This window comes from Lissotriton vulgaris, chromosome 7 (genome assembly GCF_964263255.1).
Source record: "Lissotriton vulgaris chromosome 7, aLisVul1.2, whole genome shotgun sequence".
In the NCBI taxonomy this organism is placed as follows: domain Eukaryota; kingdom Metazoa; phylum Chordata; class Amphibia; order Caudata; family Salamandridae; genus Lissotriton; species Lissotriton vulgaris.
The window spans coordinates 1,148,556,132-1,148,576,549 of NC_141695.1; positions in this window are offsets into that span (position 1 = coordinate 1,148,556,132).

The following is a 20,418-nucleotide window of genomic DNA, read 5'->3' on the forward strand; positions in this document are numbered from 1 at the left end:
CAATATTTGGGACCCTGGCGACCCCATCCCCCGGGGCCTGACCCTTTTTATTTCTTTAAAGAAAAAAACAGGAAGGGGGCCATGCAGCCCCCCTGTCCGGAGCCCAATTTCGGCCCTCGGGACCCCATCCCCGGGGCATGGCCACATATATATATATATATATATATATATATTTTTGAAATATTTTTTAAGGAGGGGGCTGCCTGGCCCCCCCTCTTGAGGGCTCTATTGGACCCCATCCCTCTGGGCTGTGCCTCTTACTTTTTGTGGCCCCGGGGACCCCATCGCCAAGGCCGGCCCTTTGTGTTGGGGACCGTGGGGGAGCCCCAATGACCCCACGGTCCCGCTGGCTCCGCGCCTCCTGCAGGAGTCTGCAATGCTTTTCCACAAGGGGAGCTGCTGACATGCAGCTCCCCTGGTGGAAAAGCAATCCTGCTTAGCTTCATTGAAGCGAGAGCAGGTTTCCCTGCTCTCGCTTCAATGAAGCAAAGCAGAGTTTGCTATGGCAGGGCGGGAGCTGCATGGCTCCCGTAGTACAATGGCAATCAGCAGTGTCCCGGGAGTGGGCACAACGGGACACTGCAGGAACCAGCCCTTGGGGGATGGCGGTCCCCAGGCCCATAGAGGGCTCCAGGAGGGGGGCCATGTGGCCCCCCTCCCAATGTTTAAAGCCCCGGGGAGGTGGTGGTCCCCAGAACATGGGGGTCCGTAATGGACCCCTGTTTTTAAATCCAAAGTGCCCCGGGGAGGTAGTGGTCCCTGAGGCTATGTGGTGGGGCTCAAGCCCCCACACTAAATATTTTGGCAGCCCGAGGAAGGTAGAGGTCCCTGGGGGGCCAGCGAGGCCCCCACACCCTTATTTAATGAAACCCCGGGGAGGTGGTGGTCCCCGGGGCAGCATGGGGGGGTGGGACCCTCACACATTATTATGTTTTTTTAAAAGCCCCAGGGAGGTGGCAGTTCTCGGGGCTGCGGGGAGGCGGCGTGCCCCCACACATAATCAGCATAGCCTCGGGTAGGTGGTATTCCCCGGGGCTGCTGGGGCCCCTGGGAGCCCCCACTACAATAATGAGGATTGCTCCCGGGACCTGGGCCACCTGGGGGCTTTAAAAAATGAAGCAATTTTTTTTCATTTTCCATGGGGTTCGGGAACCCAGCACGACCCGGCTGAAAATGTTAAAAAAATGTTTAAAAAAATTGGGCCCTGGGGGTCCTTGTATGACCCCCTGAGCAGGCCTAGGGGGTCAGGGTGTTTATCCCCTGCACCCTTTTCTTGTTTTTTTATATTTTTTTAATTGTTTTCTTGTGACCCGGTTCTGCCGAGTCACAAGATGGCTGCCAATACTTCCTAGTTTGGAGTGTTGGCAGCCAATCAGAGTGAAGCTCATGCCCGGGAGGGTTTGCGATCCCTCCTTGGTGCTCAGATATCGAAAGTTTCTTTTTCTAATTTCTCAGCAAATGCTGAATGGATTTACACCACTTAACAAAAAAGGGCTCTTTCTGAAACAAGGGCTACCTTGTTGCCAAATTTGGTGTAATTCCGTTCAGCAGTTCGGGCTGTAGCTTTGTCTAAAGTTTTTTATGGAGGACAGAAATCAAACTCATTCTTTTCCTAATTTCTCAGGAACTACTGAACGGATTTACACCATTTAAAAACAACCTGTAGGCCAGCAAAAGCCTCTGGTGGCACTCTTAAAATCCGCTTACTAAATGTCTTGTAGAGGCAGCGCATGCGCAGTCTCAGGCGAGACCTAAAAGGGGCACTTTCTGAACCAAGACTTCATTTTTTGCCAAATTTGGTGTAATTCCGTTCAGCCGTTCGAGCTGTAGCTTTGTCTAAAGTTTCCTATGGACATTAACATGGGAAAAACGCATTTTGGGACCCCCTTTTTTCTCAGCCCCCGCTTGATGAATCACCCCGAAACTTTCAAGACAGAAGCTGATCAGAGCTGGCCACTTTTTTGAAAATTTCACGAAGATTCATAAACTGACGCCAAGGATATTGGGAAAAGAAAAAGCGCTTTTCCTATGGAAACTAGGTTCTAATTAAACTACCTACTGGCGACTGCCAGTAGGTAATATATATATATATATGTAGTGTAGTGAGCAAGGTGGACTTGTCCGCCGAGACGCGGCTAGCCATATCAGCTATTTTTATTACTATTAAGCATGAGCGGATTTTGCGGATTAGCAATCCGCGAATTTGCGGATTTGCGAATTTGCGGATTGCCAAAATCCGCAAAATCCGTGAATCCGCGCGGATTTTTTTTTTATGTTCGCGAATTTTTAAATTGCGAAATTGTACAAAACACGTGCGAACTTGCAGCAACCCGTGCGAACATAAAAAAAAAAGAGAAAGAAGCTCCTGGTCACAGGAACAGCACGGGGATTGCGCTCATGAAAGTCAAGGATGCAAAGGCCTCTACCCAGCATCACAGCTGAAATGAAATGAAAAGGGGTTTTATAGAGCGCAAATCTACCCGAAGGCCTCGTAGCGCTAAAGTTGCTTACTTATGGGGAGACTTACTGAATTATGTGGAAAAAAGAAAAGTTTTAAGAGATTTACGGAATTTTAACAGATTGGGCTCATTACGGAGGGCAGGAGGTAAGGAGTTCCAGGTAGTGGCAGCGTTAAGGGAGAAGGAGCGTCCGCCCCACCTAGCTCGTTTAATTTTCCGCGCTGTTGCCAGAAAAGCAGTGCTAGACCGCAAAGATCTATGGGGGTGGTAGGGAGTGGCCAAGGCGCAGATCATGGCGGGAGCATTTTTCCTCATGGCCTTATGCATGATGCACATTGCTTTGAACTTAACTCTGGCTTGAATGGGCGGCCAGTGTAAGTTTCTCAGAGCCATGGTGCCTGAGTGGCTACGGGACAGGCCCAGCAGCAGACGCGCGGCAGCGTTCTGGGTGACCTGTAGTGTTTTAAGTGTGCTACTCGGTGCACCCAGATAAAGGGCGTTCCCGTAGTCCAGGCGAGACAGGATAATGGCCTGGACCAGTATCCTGCGAGCCTGGAAGGGGAGGAGGGGCAGGACTTTCCGCAGCATGCGCATCAGTCCGAAGCAGGTGGCGGAAAGTGTGGTGGCTTGATGAGTAAAGGTAAGGGTGTTATCTAGCCACATGCCCAAGCTTTTAATTTGCTTTTTTGGTTCAGGGGAGAACCCATGCAAGGTGGCCAAGGTAGGATGGGGCTGGGGAGGGCTGGGTTTCCCAGAAACATAAGTTCTGTTTTATCCCCATTTAATTTGAGATGGGAGGAAGCCATCCAGTTTGTGACCGCTATCAGACAGCTACTCAAGTTCGAAAAAGTGTGGTCTGGCTGATTCAAAGCTAGCACCAGCTGAGTGTCGTCAGCGTAGGTCACAATGTCAAAGCCAAATGGACGGACGATTTCTGCCAGAGGTTGCATGTAAACATTAAAAAGCGTTGGGCTCAGGGAGGAGCCCTGAGGCACGCCTTGGTTGAGAGGCCAGGTTTTTGAGTGGACTTCACCCTCTACCACCTGGAATGTGCGATTTTCCAGGAAGGATTGAAGCCATAGAATGGCGTTGCCCGTTACTCCAAGGAGCTTTAAACGGGAGAGAAGGATGTTGCTATTCACGGTATCAAAGGCGGCACTTAAGTCTAGCAACATTATTGCTGTAGTGCCGCCTTGATCCATGTGCCTGCGTGCTAATTCAGTCACCGTCAGAAGTGCCGCTTCTGTCCCCAGTTTAGGACGGAACCCTGCCTGTGAGTCGTGAAGCAAATGGTTAGTTTCCAAGTAAGACATCAGGCTGGTGTTAATATGTCTCTCAAGCAGTTTAGCCACCCAAGGGAGGAGTGAAATAGGGCGGTAATTAGTCATATTGCTAGGGTCAAGATTAGGTTTTTTCAACAAGGCTTTGACTTGCGCGCATTTCCAAGTACCTGGGACTCTTCCTGAGCTGATTGACTTATTTACCATGTTTAAAATTGCTGGTCTGATGGTGTTAGCAATTTTCATAAGCTGTCGTGGGGGGGCAGGGTCTAGTGGAGAGCCTGATGTGACTTTCAGCATGAGAGAGTCAAGCAATTCTTCATTTAATAACGGAAATTCAGCCAGTGAACTATCAGTAGAAGAAGAAGAAGCTGTGTCACTGACCACTGACTGGTGGGTGGCCTGAACAAAAGAAGAAGAGATATTTTGTATTTTTTGATAAAAATACTCAGCTTGGGCGTCGCAGCGAGTTTGGGCTTCGAGAGGATTTTGCAGGGAGGAGGGGGTATTGATTAGGGTTTTTACTATCTGAAATAGTTCTTTTGAGGAGTTGGCGGAGTTAGTAATTTTTTCCTCGTAGAATCGAGCTTGTACCAGTGTGGTCTTTGTTTTGTATTTCTTAATGGCCTCTCGATAGCTGGTTTTGTCTTCTTCCTTGAGAGTAAATCTCCACGTTCTTTCGAGTTTTCTGCATGCGCGCTTTAACTCTTTTAGCTCAGGGGTATACCAAGGAGACTTTTTAAACTTAGTTTTCTCCTTGATAGTTTTTTGAGGGGCGGCTATATCTAAGGTGGCCTGTAGCCAGTTGATATAGTGAGTGTAGAGAGTGTCTACATCACCCTCGGTCAGGCGGGGGGTAGAGGATAATAAGCTCACCCATAGGTCAGGGGGCAACTTCGACCAATCCCTACCTTTAAGTGTGGCTCGGACGGGCGCCGAGCAAAGGCTGGGTATCAGCCAGAGAAGAGGGACCAAAAAATGGTCGGTCCAAGGCAGGGGGATAGGGTGGCCAGTAATAAGTCTCTGGTCGTTGCTAAGAACGGCGTCCAGCAGATGGCCTTTGATGTGAGTAGGTTCAAAACCCTTCTGAATGATTTGGAGGGCTGCCAGACCGCTCAGAAAGGTGCTGGCTAGGGGGTCCGAGGGATTGTCCAGGTGAATATTCATATCACCAAGAACAGTAAAATGAGGTGCAGAAACAGCTAAGTCAGCGATCATGGGTGGGAGCTGGTTCACAAAAAAGCTGATTTTCCACAGTAGATTTGGGAAGAGGCACACCTGTCCAGCCTCGAAGACGCTCATGATTGTTTTTGGGCTAATGAATGAGTCACTGATTTTGAGCATCAACTAGTTCGAGTGACCATGTGTGTGTTACTATGCAATCGCCCTGAAGGGCGCAGGGGTCCCTTGAGTGACCTGTGTAAGGCTGTAACTATTTTACAATGGCGCCAGCAAGCTGCCAGCGCCGTTGTAAAATAGTTACAAAGTTAGCTTGCACAGGAAGCACCTGCTTCGTTTTATCTAGTGGTTCCTGTGCAAGCTAACTTTGTAACTATTTTACAACGGCGCTGGCAGCTTGTTGGCGCCATTGTAAAATAGTTAAATGAGTGTGGGTTCAACTTTTGAACCCGTTACGTTCGCAGATTTTTTTTGCGGATTTTGCGGGAAATCCGCAAAATTCGCAGATTGCGGATTTCCCGAAAATCCGCAAAATTCGCGAGCGTAACGGATTTCACGCTCATGCTTAATTACTATTTCTTTGTCATTTGATAGGTTTTATCACCCAAAAACACCCAACATCAAGATTCTATCCCCAATTGCCACCGGGGAATAAAATAGACCTTTTTCAAGACGCTGTCATACATGATCTTTAAAAAAAGAAACAACAAGGGTATAAAGACAACTTAACAAGAGAGGAAAAAGTGGCACTTCAAAACCTATCAAATGACAAAGAAATAGTAATAAAAATAGCTGATAAGGGCGGAAACATTGTCATTTTAGACAAACAAGCATATATTGATGAAGCCCATCAACAACTCGGCGATACCTCCTACTATGAAAAGTTGCAAACAAACCCAACAAACAAATTGAAACAAGAAATTGATCAGAGGATAAACAATTGGACAGCACAAAAATTAATTGACGAAGACAAAAGGAAATATCTGGTGGTGGATCATCCAACAATGGCCACAATATATTTCCTCCCGAAGGTGCATAAAGATGCTGTGCACCCCCCTGGAAGACCAATAGTCTCGGCAAATGGATCTCTGTTGGAACCTATGGCAAACTATATAGATCACTTCTTGCAACCCTTTGTGGTAAAACTAGACTCCTATATCAAGGATACTAGCGACATGCTCAGAAAAATTGATCTAATCACGTGGGATGATTCATATTACTTAATCAGTATGGATGTGATTTTATTGTATACCACCATAGCCAACGACTCGGGAATAAATGCGTGCAAATATTTCCTACAGGAGAGAGATATACATCTATGCAAGCACAATCGAATGCTAATGGAAATGCTGGAAATATGTCTCACTGGCAATATTTTCCTTTTTGGAGACGAAATGTACAAACAGCGCAATGGAACAGCAATGGGCTTTTCTTGCAGTCCAAGCAATGCCTGCCTCACCATGGGATGGTGGGAAAGAGAAGTGGCATGGAATACATCAAACAACAAATATGTGGCCAAAATTGTCCAATGGACAAGTTTTATCGATGATTTATTGATTATAATGGAAGGAACTACATCGGAATTCCAGGAATACTTCGACATACTGAATACGAGTATGGAAAGCATCCAGTTCACTTACCAAATGGACAAAAGTGAAGCTATTTTCCTGGATTTCAGAATATATATAAAAAGCAACAAAATCGAGACCACCCTTCATCGAAAATCAACGGACTCCAACGCCACACTACAAGCTGACAGTTTCCACCAAAGATCGCTGATTGAAAGCATCCCATACGGAGAATTTCTCCGGATACGCAGAATATGCAGTGAGGAAAATGAATGGCTGAAACATAGCAAAGAATCAATGCAAAGACTCCAAAATCGAAAATACAGTGCCAGAACAGTGGGTAATTGTTGGAAAAGAGCAAATGAAAAAACTAGGAATGATTGTTTAACACCGAAAACAAAGAAAACAACGAACCCACAGGAAATAAGATTCATTACAGACTTTACCCAAAATTCCAAAAAAATAAACTCAATCCTGAAAAAGAATTGGAAAATTTTGAAATTAGATTGCAGCATTGGAACCTTGGTGGGGGATCACCCAGTAGTACACTATCACAGGGCTACAAATCTGAAGGACCGACTAATACAAAGTCACTTTTGCAAGTCTTGCCAAATAGCGAAACCAACATCTGAAATCCAAATGGCAAATAACAAAATGTGGAAAATTGAAAAACTTATCACATGTAAAATCAGATATGTGGTGTACGTGGTTGAATGCCCCTGTAGAAAAAAATAAATAGGGAGCACAACTTATGAACTAAAAAAAAAGGATTCTGGAAAATACACGTGCAACCACTAATAAGGACAAAAATAATGCCATAGCCAGACATATGGAAACAACTCATAATGGGGACTGGAAACTGTTAAAATTCTTTGGCATTGACCAAGTATCAGAAAACAAACGAGGAGAAAATTTGGAGAAAATATTGCGCCAAAAAGAATCACGACACATCTTAAATTTCAGGACAATGACCCCGTTCGGGCTAAACCAGTCCGAAGAATTATATGTGCATATAAAGTGAATTGTGATTGAAACACATAATTACCAATAGCTTTGTTAAGGTTATATTGGTATGCAAATTATGATTGAGCGAGAATTTGCACTATATACTGCATTGGTTAAAAAGAATAGTAATGTGTCGGATTAACTCTGTTGCCAATCACAGACAAAATCCCCTAAATTGGTTTGTGTTATACATTATGTATGAATACCACTGTGAGTGTTTACTACAAGTCCCATAAGCCCAAGGGGTGGGTTGACAATACGACAGGAAATGATGTAATGGTATAGTTTTCAAACATTTCTTATTCACTAAAAAAGAAGTGTGTGGGTAGATGCTGTGAACAAGCAGCGGCTGCTGCGAAACGCGTCGGCTTCTGTTTGCCTTAGTTTGGAGTATTAAATGAAACGTGAAATGAAATAAAGGCAAAGTTACGGAAAACGAGTATCCTTGGTGAGTGCGACCCTTATTTCTTGGAAATCCAGGATTTTTGATAAATATATATATATATATATATATATATATATATATATAGATATAGATATATATATATATATATATATATATTTATATATATATATATATATATATATATATATATATATATATATATATATATATATATATATATATATATATATATATATATATATATATTATCAAGTGCTACTCGGGTATGAGGCCGCACACCACTCGCAGGTTGGTTGTAAAAACCCTTTATTTAGAAACATGCAGCTCACAAGTCCTGTATTTTCTCCCTTGGCCTTACGCGTTTCGAAGCCTTCTCGCTTCTCATCAGAGGCCGCATCCCAGGAAACCAAATCATTGCGGCCACATTTCCCACATGATTTATAGTCATTGCAATTGGCCAGCTGTGCCTTAATTTCGAAACATTGTCATTCTGGGAAATGTAGTCCTTTGTTTGCATTTCATACCCTCCAATGGGTTTGTTTGCCTGTATGCCATTTCAGGAATGTTTTTAGCCCTCCAGTGTGCTCCAGGCTTGTAACTTACATGTTCAATTCTGCTGCCTGCCGTGCCAATGCAGAAGAGGAACGCTACCTCTCCTGCGGTCCTTTTCTTTTCGGCAGTGCGATCCCTCAGCGGCCGGAGCCGCCGTGATAAACATTATCAAGTGCTACTCGGGTATGAGGCCGCACACCACTCGCAGGTTGGTTGTAAAAACCCTTTATTTAGAAACATGCAGCTCACAAGTCCTGTATTTTCTACCTTGGCCTTACGCGTTTCGAAGCCTTCTCGCTTCTCATCAGAGGCCGCATCCCAGGAAACCAAATAATTGCGGCCACATTTCCCACGTGATTTATAGTCATTGCAATTGGCCAGCTGTGCCTTAATTTCGAAACATTGTCATTCTGGGAAATGTAGTCCTTTGTTTGCATTTCATACCCTCCAATGGGTACCTTTGCCTGTATGCCATTTCAGGAATGTTTTTAGCCCTCCAGTGTGCTTCAGGCTTGTAACTTACATGTTCAATTCTGCTGCCTGCCGTGCCAATGCAGAAGAGGAACGCTACCTCTCCTGCGGTCCTTTTCTTTTCGGCAGTGCGATCCCTCCGCGGCCGGAGACGCCGCGATAAACATTATCAAGTGCTACTCGGGTATGAGGCCGCACACCACTCGCAGGTTGGTTGTAAAAACCCTTTATTTAGAAACATGCAACTCACAAGTCCTGTATTTTCTCCCTTGGCCTTACGCGTTTCGAAGCCTTCTCGCTTCTCATCAGAGGCCGCATCCCAAGAAACCAAATCATTGCGGCCACATTTCCAACGTGATTTATAGTCATTGCAATTGGCCAGCTGTGCCTTAATTTTGAAACATTGTCATTCTGGGAAATGTAGTCCTTTGTTTGCAATTCATACCCTCCAATGGGTTCGTTTGCCTGTATGCCATTTCAGGAATGTTTTTAGCCCTCCAGTGTGCTCCAGGCTTGTAACTTACATGTTCAATTCTGCTGCCTGCCGTGCCAATGCAGAAGAGGAACGCTACCTCTCCTGCGGTCCTTTTCTTTTCGGCAGTGCGATCCCTCCGCGGCCGGAGACGCCGCGATAAACATTATCAAGTGCTACTCGGGTATGAGGCCGCACACCACTCGCAGGTTGGTTGTAAAAACCCTTTATTTAGAAACATGCAGCTCACAAGTCCTGTATTTTCTCCCCTGGCCTTACGCGTTTCGAAGCCTTCTCGCTTCTCATCAGTAAGGTACTTATAAGTAGGAACCAATACACATTCTTAAATTTAGTATGAAAACTCTGTTCCCCTCATCTGAGAAATGCACGCCATCTCCTCTGTAGATATCTTGCATATAGTAACGCAAGTTATTGTTGTAGATAGCACCCATTCCATGGTCTCTCATGTAAGCTGAAACAGACTTATTTACATGCTTCCTTGATTTCTCAATTTGTGGACAAAATTGATTGGGCCACCTCCATTTTTGTCTTTGGCACATATTGGAATATACCAAGGCTGTTTGAGGAAAAAGTGTCATCAATTGCTCAAAGGTGTCTTTTAAGAGCATTTCCAGACCTACCCCAGTCAAAGTGCCCAAATCATTTTCTCCACAGTGCACTATTATGAGGTCAGGGTTTGGCAAATGTAAAAAGGTTTTCACCAATGGTATCAATTGGTGACATTTCAATCCTCTTCGGCCAATCCATTTGATTTCCACATTTTGTAAATTGAGGTTGTGTAAATTTCTGTTATCAGCATACCTGTGAGCCCAGTGGATGTAGCTATGTCCAAGAATCCAGACAGAAAACATGGTGAGAGGAGTTTTTGCTGCAGTCAGATGAAGTGTGGGAATGAAATGGCAGTTGAAATAGTGAAGTTTGTAATGAAAAAAAACTGGAGTTTTGAGTGCAAATGATTCATAAGTAGTGATTGGTGTATTTCCATTGCTGAAAACAGAAAGTTAGGGTGCATGGATGCGTTCTTTGAAAGATGTAATTTGAATGGGTATTTAAAAATGATGTTAATGAACATTGCAGTGGATTAGCAGGTGTACTGAGAGTTCATTTGAAACATTGTTGTGTGAACTTGTAAACATGAGAGGTCTGGCAGGCGGTAGTTGCTATGGAAAAAGGGCAGAAAGGGCAGAGGGGGGAAGGGTGTTGATTTGAAAATAGTGAGGGAAGAGTTTTGATTGGCTGACATGAGAGATATGTGTGATGAATATCAGCATTTCAGTGCCTTTGTTGGTTCCAGCCTCTGGAGTGCATACCTTTAATTCTGCTAAAGAAAAATTGGTGTGTTTCTGAGACTGTTTTGAAATTCAAAAAGAATTTGTAAAGGTGAGTTATCGTTTCTGTATTTTAGATAAAGACTAGTATGCTTTTTTGCATAAATAAGAAAGCCAGCTGTGTATTTAAAATGATGTTTTGAGTCAAGTGTTTGCATTATGCTTTCAAAGACGATTTTGCATTCTTTTACCAATTGTAATTGCAGATAATGTAAAGTATTAGTACTGACAAGGTGTGGTTGTACATAGGAGCTGTGCTGTGTTTTCAAATTATGATCAGAAAATCATTTTTAAGGAAAAGGAATGCTTTAAAAAATTATGAGAATTTATTTACTTGTGATGTGACTTCTGCAATGCGTCGTTTTTTCGGAACAGATGCATGATGCATCTGTGTTGTTATTGCCCCATGCTGCTCTACAGTGTACATGTAAAAAATGATGCATAAGTGTTGCACGGGCATTGTAAATACTCTCCTATGTGTGCTTAGCCATTTCAAGTCACTTCCCCCTGGTTCAAGGGCCTTGTAAATACGTCCCCATGTGTGTCTGGTCATTTGTAGTCACTTTCCCCGTGGTGCAAGGCCCTTGTAAATACGCCCCCATGTGTGCTTGAAAATTTTTGATTTTGATTGTTTGAGTTACATAGCCATGTTAAAAGTTATTGAAAAAAAGGTGCAAGTACCTTAAAAAAACGTTTTCATGTGTATTAGGGCATTTTAAGTCAGTTCCCCATGAATGTAGGTATATAATTGTTTTACATAAAAGGTTTAAAAACGTTTTTTGAAATCAATTAGGTTTCTTGATATGTACTGCTAGTGTTTCATAGGTTGTTTGGGGCATATTTACAAGGCCTTTGAGTCCCTTTGATGTAATTTTTCAAATTTTAATTTAAGACATTTCCCCTGGAGCAAGGTCCTTGTAAATACGCTCCCATGTGTGCTTGGGTAAATTAAGTATTGATAGGGTGTGCTTCTACATAGGACGTAGACTACATCTGCATAATGAGATAAGTAAGCTGAAGAAATACAGGTGATGTGATTGTTAAATGTGCAAAAATATTTTTACGTTTTTTAATTATATCACTTGTGTTTCCTGACATTACGAATCACATTGTGCAGATGATATTTAGTCATGTTCAGGGAGATAGAGAAGGTCTGGCCTTTGTTCAAGAGTGCAGTGGACATGATTCACTTCTTTGGTAGGCCTGTACATGGCTTATCACCTCTGTACTCTTCAACAAGTCTAAATTTCATCTGCAACCCTGAGTAGGCCTCACCTCAAACAAACTTCTAGATAGTCCACACCTTATCGTCATTCTGAATCAATCATTATAGGGCCAGGTGTAGGTAAAAAACATTTACCGATTTTAAAATACCGAATTGTACCGATTCGGTATTTCAAAATCGGTAAATGGTATGTAGGTCTCAACATCTGGATTCGTTACCGAATCATTAACAATTCTTTAATTACCGATTCGGTAAATACCGAATCGGTAATGCCCATTCATTCCTATGGGCTTTGAAGCCCATAGGAATGATTAGGCATTACCGATTCGGTATTTACCGAATCGGTAATTAAAGAATTCACAAGGGTGCAGGGGGTGTCACTTTGACACCCTCTGCCACCCCCAAAACAGGCACAGGTGCCATGTGGCAGGCATACCTGCCCTAAAGGCAGGTCTGCCTGTCACATGACATAGGTGTGCATGCACACATGCGCATGCACACCGGAATCGGTATTTTACCATCAAATTGGTTTTGATGGTAAAATACCGATTTGTTAAGGCTCCTGGGACTCTGAAGAGTTCCACCTACATATGGGTGGCTTCAAATCGGTATATTTACCGATGTTTTATTTTACCGAATCGGTAAAATTACCGATTCGGTAAAATCTTGCCCCTACATGCCAAATTTTGTAAACCGGTCGGTAACGGCCGAAAATACCGATTTTCGGCCGTTACCGACCAACCTACATCTGGCCCTAAAGTCTTAGGGGCAGATTTATGATGGTTGTGCGCCTCTTTTGTGCTGCTGTTGCGTCACTTTTATAATGCAGGAGAGATTTACAAGATGCACCATGTTGCAAGATAGCAGCCGTGGGTCGTGGAGAGAGTTACGGTGGGGCAGGCAGGCGGGGAGGGGGAGGGGCAGGGTGGAGGGACCTAAACACTGGCATATGGATTATTGCAGGTAAGTACACAATTTAATGTGCGTAAAGTTTCATGTGGGCTTTTTGTTGCAGGGTGGGCAGTCATTTGTATGAAAGCCCTGTAATACTATCACTATCACAGTAAAATTAAGAACATTTTACTGAATCATCTTTATAGCATTGCTGAATCAAATTCTTACTGTTATTGATTTACTGTTTGGTAATAGTGGTTAATAACATGTTTTATTATATTTTACCACAGATTCAACTGCAGATTATTTAGAAATTAGACAATGCCGTCTAAGGATAGAATCCGAAAGGCTACGAAACGTCAAAGACAGCAGATTACTAAATGCTTGCAGCAGTCCTCTACATTAAAATCACCTCAACGCACGAAGAAAGCTCCGGGTAAGAGAACGAAATCATTCCTTAGAAACATTTGTAGAAACAAAAGTATAACTACAGAATAAGTTTTAGTCCAGAAAAAGAGAGCCAATTTAATTGGAAAGGAAAGGCCCGTCGAAAAAGTTTCTGCTAGAGCAGGAGATAACTCTGTGCATGGCAGTAGAAGGGAAAATACATTCAGGGACATTCGTAGGCGAATGTTCCGCCACAGGGTAATTGTCAATTTGCTAAAACAATTTAAGAAAGGTCAACAGAAAGTGGCATTTTATAAGAAAAAGAAAAATGTAGAGAAAATTATTGATCAGGCTTTCGAAATTAAGCGAAAGTTATTTATTTTGGTAATTAATAGAATTAGGAAACTAAACAAGGTAATCTATGTTTTCAAATCAAATAGTAGATGGAAGAGAGAAGTTAATCGAAATAATTTTTGTGAAGTTTTCTTAGGAGAATGGATGCATAGTTCAAATAGTGAGGCATTTTTTAATGAGGAGAGTTATTTTCAGGACAATGATTTGGTGCATGCAGTTGACAGCAGTGGTCGAGCATATGAGGTAAAAGATGGTCGTCCGGTTGAAAAAGAAATACTTGTGTCTGCAGATGCAGAAGAGGTGTTAAGTGATGAGGTTTTAGGGAGACGTCCTAAGGGACCAGTGTACACCTGGAAGTGTAGTTCTATTTGCAGTGTGCGACAGGATTCCATCAATTTGCTTTGTGATTTTATACGGACATTTAATAAGAAAAGTTTAAAACAAAAAATAAAGTTGTTGCAAGAATTAGATCCTTGCAGAGTGAGAGAAGTGACAGGTTTGCATGGTCATTCACTGGCTTGTCTTTCTAGGAGAGTATGCCAGAGTGTTTTTCATCATTTCAGGATGCTAGCAGTGCATCATAATAAAGTGAGGAAATTAGTTAGAATGTTGTATTATGCTAAGACTCCAGCAATTATGCTTAAAAAATTAAGCAGAGCTCTTTTGCATGGTTCTGAAGTAGATGTGAAGAATATTTGTCAAGAAATTGAGTTCTGTTACTTTGCTGGTAAAGAGAACAATGTTGATATTGAACCACTAGAAGAAGGTAATGTGGAAGAGAGTGTACAGATTTTCAGTACACATAAGTTTCACAAGGAAATTTCCACGTTTATGGTGAAAACATGTGAGAGGCCTAATTTCACTTGTGTGTGTTGTCGACGGACTTATTATAAGAATCAGACTAAGTTAGTGGATTTATATGCAAAAAGTGATATGGAAAACAATAGTGAATGGAAGGATTTTGTCACATACTTGATGGTAGAAAATTGTTTTGATTTGGGAACAGACCAACGTATGTGTACTTATTGCTATAACAAATTAAACCAAAACCAGATGCCTGCTAGAGTGGTTTATAATAATCTGGAATTAGATGACATTCCTTCTGAATTGAAGGATTTAAATACTTATGAATCTATTTTGATTCAAAGTGTCCATCCCTTTCAGGCTATTGTACGAATGGAGCCACAGACAGGGAAGTTGCCTCCATCAGATGTACAGAGAGGATTAAAGGGAAGGGTTGTTTATTTGCCTTTGGATTTGAAGAAAAACATTAATACAATTGGAGTAGAGAAAGTGGAAGAGGAACCTCTGGTTATCATAGTTAATGGTGTTCCGACAAAGAGTAAGAAAATCTGGCAAGATTTAGTGTATGTTAGGAAAGTCAAAAAGGCAACATTGTATTTGATAAAAAATAATGAGTACTACAAGAATGTATGTGTTGCAGAAGAGGAAGTAAGTGAAGAAGAGGACAGCGATTTGTGTCCTGGACAAATTGAGAAAGTAGAAGCCTCTAAAAAGGAAGAAATATATGACCATTATAGTGTTCATCCTTTGCATTCCAAGGAAGTCATGGGGAATGCTATTGAGTTGTTTCAAATGAAACAAGCCAAAGGGAGTCCCATTAGTGTTTGGGAGGAAAGTTTGGAAGCTCGGTGTTTCCCACAGTTATTTCCCACAGGTCGAGGAGGACGGTATGATGAGCGACCTGTTCAAATTCCTGCTTCAGAATACCGGACTTTACGATTGTATGCAGAAGATCCTAGGTTTCGTCAATGCATTCCCTATTTATTTCATCTACTGTTTGAAAGTGATCTCTCTGGATTGTCTTATGCAGTGAACCACATCTTGAAAAGTGGTGTACAACTGCGAAATATCTCGGCAAGGGACTTTATGGATAAAGTCAATGTGCAAGACAGTAGTTTGGATTCTCACCTGATTAATCTGATGGCATGTCAGCGTGGTACTAATGAGTATTGGTACCATCGTCATGGTGACTTAAAATGTATGCTGAGGAACTTAGGAACTCCCACATGGTTCCTCACTCTCAGCTGTGCTGAGTATGGCTGGGAAGACTTACTTGAATTTCTACGAGAGGCAAATGGAAACATTGAAAATATCGAATTCAAGACACCCGGAGAACTGTGCTCTTTGGATCCAGTGAATGTATGCAGGTACTTCAATCATAGATTTGAAGCTATGATGTCTTTCATCATGAACAAGAAAAATCCACCTCTTGGAGAGGTGTTGGATTTCTTCTGGAGAAAGGAGTATCAAGCAAGAGGAGCTCCTCATATACATATGCTGCTATGGATCAAAGATGCACCCAAATTTGGAACAGATCCGGATGACTTAGTGATGAGTTTCATAGAACAGTATGCTACATGTGCTGTTCCAAAGACAAACGAAGACAAAAGTCTAAGAGAACAAGTTTTACGGTTTCAAAGCCATCGTTGTGGAAAGTACTGTCATCGTAAATTCAGAAACAAGGACAAGTACTACACCAAATGTCATTTTGCATTTCCACGGTCGGTGATATCAAAAGGAAGAGTTAACAATTTGATGTCTTCGCTGCGACATAATGTGACGAGGAAATCACCCAAAAACACATACAATTTGAAAAGAAACGAAGAGTCCAAGTACATTAACGACTACAACTAGGTATGGGCGGAAAATCCGTTCCGCTCGCGGATTTTGCGGATTTTCGGGAAATTCGCAATCCGCGAGATTCGCGAATCTCCCGCAAAATCCGCAAATCCGCGAGCAGCGGATTTTGCTCGCACTGCTCGCACTGTTCGCGTGAGTTCGCGCCCCGCGAATAAGTGCAAAATTGCAGAAATACGATCTTAGCAAAACTGAAAGTAACTACTTACCAGGTTCAAAAGTTCAGGCTCATCATTAGTAGCCATTTCCTGTAGTGCTTCCTGAGGGGCCCCTCCAGAGTTCAGTTGCCAGTTGAAACTATTATGTGACCCTGCTCTGAACCTCAGAATAGTTACACATATGCCACAAAGGTCCTGAATTACAGCTAAGGGAGACAAGCAGGAGCCAGGCTGGAAGTTAAAATCCATTAATCAGCCCCTAATTCATTATTGTCAGTTGGGGCAGGGCAGGTGTTGTAACTAATTTTGCAACAATGAAAGCACTTAGCAAGTGCAAAAGATCACTAATCAGGGCGCACTAAGGAAGCAGGTGCCAGCTAAAAAAATATTCTGTGACACATTAATCAGCCCCAAATTAATTCAGGTCACTTGAGGCAGGGAAGGTGTGCTTTGCTTTGCCGAAAATAATGTACACTGGACAACCAGAGGGTGTGGTGATGAAACAGAGGGTGGCATGGGTGGGCCAGAGGGTGGCATGAGTAGTCAGAGAGTGGCAGTGGTGACAGAGAGTGGCAGTGATGAAGAAGAGTGTCCCAAACAGGCTGGACACGTAGAAACAACAAGTTCGCAAAACTTGCGACCCGACAGGTAAGTTCGCAAATTGCGAAATTGTAAAAACCCTCGCGAACTGGCAGAAACACGGGCGAACACAAAAAAAAAAAATCCGCAAATTTGCGGGAATTCGCGGATTTTGCGGATTGCGAGTTCGCAAATCCGCAAAATTCGCGAACGCGAGATCCGCAAAATTCGCCCATGCTTAACTACAACCCAGTGATTTTGTCCATGTGGAATGCTAACATGGATATACAGTTTGTGGCTGACAACTGTATGGCTGTGGCTCGGTATGTGACGTCTTACATCACCAAAAAATAAAAGCCAGAATTGAAGGATATGTGGGAGGATATTTCCCATGAAAAGAGTCTCAGTAAGAAGTTGTACAGTTTCAGTCTGAAGATGTTGTCGCATCGAGAAATCGGAGCTTACAAATGTTCTGACCGGTTATCTTCAGCAAGTCTCTATGCCAAATCTAGGAGTATCATTTGGGCGAGTCTTGGTCTTGCTGCAACGCGTAATCGAGTTCTGAAACCTGTACGGGAAATTGAGTATTTGGCGGAGAAGGAGCCAAACAGTACAGATATTTTGAAGACCAACATGTTGGATACATATTATCCAAATAGAAGCAGTCACCTGGAGAATGTTTGTCTGTATGATGTTCTTCAAAATTACGTTTTCAAGAGGAACATCAAAGAAGATATTGATAAAGGAGTGTATGCTGTAATTGGAAGTGAGGGATGTCTGGTCAAGCAAAGAAAATGTCATTTGGTAAATCATCGAAAATTGGATTGCGAATCTCCAGAAAGAAAAGAGTTTTTCTATTTAGCTCTTTTGCAACTTTTCAAGCCTTGGCGTGCAGAAGAGGAACTGCTTGGGGATTTCCTCTGTTACGAAGACTCTTTCAATGCAGCCAAGGAGTCCATAGAATGTCCTGTTTTTCCAAAATATCTAGAAATGTTGAATGCAGAAATCGAGCAGGAAGCAAAAATTGCAGCTGAGATTGCTAGAGACAGTTCTCAGGACAGTCAGAGTTCTGTTTCATTGAGTCAGGATCCACTAGGAGAACCAGTTATCGAAAATGAAGCTGCCACTGCCATGATTGAAGTGGAAAGAGCCATGGCACATGCTCAGGAGGATGCGGTTAACTTAGAAGATTTGGAAAGACAACTCAACGTTGAGCAGAGGAAAATATATGATGAAGTTACCAACCAAATTGAGCATGGATTAAGTCATGAGAAGAAAGAGTGCTCATGTACGTCGTTGAAGCCTGTCCAACTATACGTGAGTGGAGAAGCAGGAACTGGAAAAAGTTTCCTTATTAAAGCAATTTCATGTTATCTGCAGAAAAGGACTGAGTCATCGCTGTCTTGTGTTGTGACCGCTCCAACTGGACTGGCAGCTCATAACATTAAAGGGATTACTTTGCATAGGCTGTTGATGCTGCCAGTGGAGCATGATAACAAATTACAATACCACAAGTTATCTGGGGATGCTTGTTGTGAAGTATCTAGAGTCCTGAAGAAGATGAAACTTCTTATCATTGACGAAGTAAGCATGGTTTCCAATGTCATGCTTGCCTTTGTGCATTTGAGAATGCAGGAAGTTCTTAAAACAGAGTATGATGTGCTATTTGGTGGCAAACACATCATTGTTTTCGGTGATCTTCTGCAGCTGACACCAGTGAAAGGACAACCAGTGTTTAAACTGCTTACACATGAAGATACCAAGAAGTGCCTAAGGAGCATTGGCAACGTTAACATATGGTTAAACTTCAGTTATGCTGAGCTGCGTGAAAATATGCGTCAGGCGAAGGACGAAGATTACAAGAATATTCTACAAGATGTTAGAATCGGGAAAGTGACTGAGCGTGGGAAAGAAGCTTTACATTCACGATTACTGTCAAATTTATATCCAGACGTTTTGCCAGAGGATAATTTTCAGAAAATTACTGTGAAGAAATCTGGAATATGTTTGATGCCAACTCTTGCAGAATGTTCCATCTTCAACAACAAAATGTTGAATTTAGAAAAACAAGAGATTGTGAAACTGGAAGCTATTGACAAAATAGAGCATATGGGAGCAACAATTATTTTGTCTGAGAATTTGAAATCTAAATTGGATTCATTAGAGAAGACTATATCTAAAACTGCGGGTTTTGAAAAGACTCTGAATGTGTGCTTAAATTGCCGTATCATTTTGAGAAGGAATTTACATGTTGAAAGAGGTCTGGTAAATGGATCAATGAGTAATGTTGTTGATTTTGAGAAATACGGATGTAGAGATGGAATTGAATTTTTAAAAATTAAATTTGATGGTATTGAGGAAGTACAGCTAATTGGTCGTTGCACAGCAAGGTTTTTGCTTGTAAAAGACTTATATGTTCGCCGTAAGCAGTTTCCTGTTTGCTTGGCATATGCGGTGACAATTCATAAATCGCAAGGTTTAAGTGTAGACACTGCTTTAGTGAATATTGGCAGTTCTGTGTTCAAAGAGGGTATGGCTTATGTAGCATTGTCACGAGTCAGAACTTTATCGGGATTGTACTTGATTGACTGTGATGTCACAAACATTTGTGCGGATCTAGATTGTGTTAAGGAATACAATAGGTTAAGAAGAGAGTATGCGCCACATTTGCCTCAATATCCTTTGTTTGAGAAACGTGTGGTAGGCCGGAAACAAAGAAATATCAGTAATAGTAGGGAGGTTGAAGCAAAAAGACCAAAAGTCGATGAACCAAAAATTGTAAGCAGGAATAAAATGAATTCTGTTGAAAATAAATGTTGTTGGTTTTCAATTTGAAAATAGTTCTGGTGTCAACTGCTATGCTAATGTAGTTGTTAATGTTCTCTTTTCACTAGAGACTTTAAAAGAACAGATTGTGATCAATTCGGAACAAAGTTTATGCTGTTTGTTGAATTCTGTGTTAGAGAAATGTAGTACTGATAGAACAAGAGTAGAAAGTGTGTCTGAAATTCGTTTTCTGTTAGACGAATGTTCAGGTCAAACAGAATTCTCTGAAAATATTCGGCAGGATTGTCAGGAGTTTTTAATGTATATGCTTGATGTATTGCAAGATGAGGGTGTAGATGTGGATTATCTGTTTGGCCTTTCTTATTATGGCAGCATGACTGCGAGAACTGTAGGCTATCAAGTACTACTAGTGTAGACTCAGAAAGATTTCTATATTTAACTTTGCCTGACAGTAAATCAGTATCCTTCAATAAGCTAGTAAAGGCAGCCGATCAAAACATGGAGTGTAGCCAATGTAAGTCTGCAATGCTGTCCACGTTAATTTTACGAAGTTATGGCCAGTATGTCATTTTAATGTTCCAACGATGTAGGCCATATGGAACTAAATTGACAGCTTTAATTAATAATTCTGT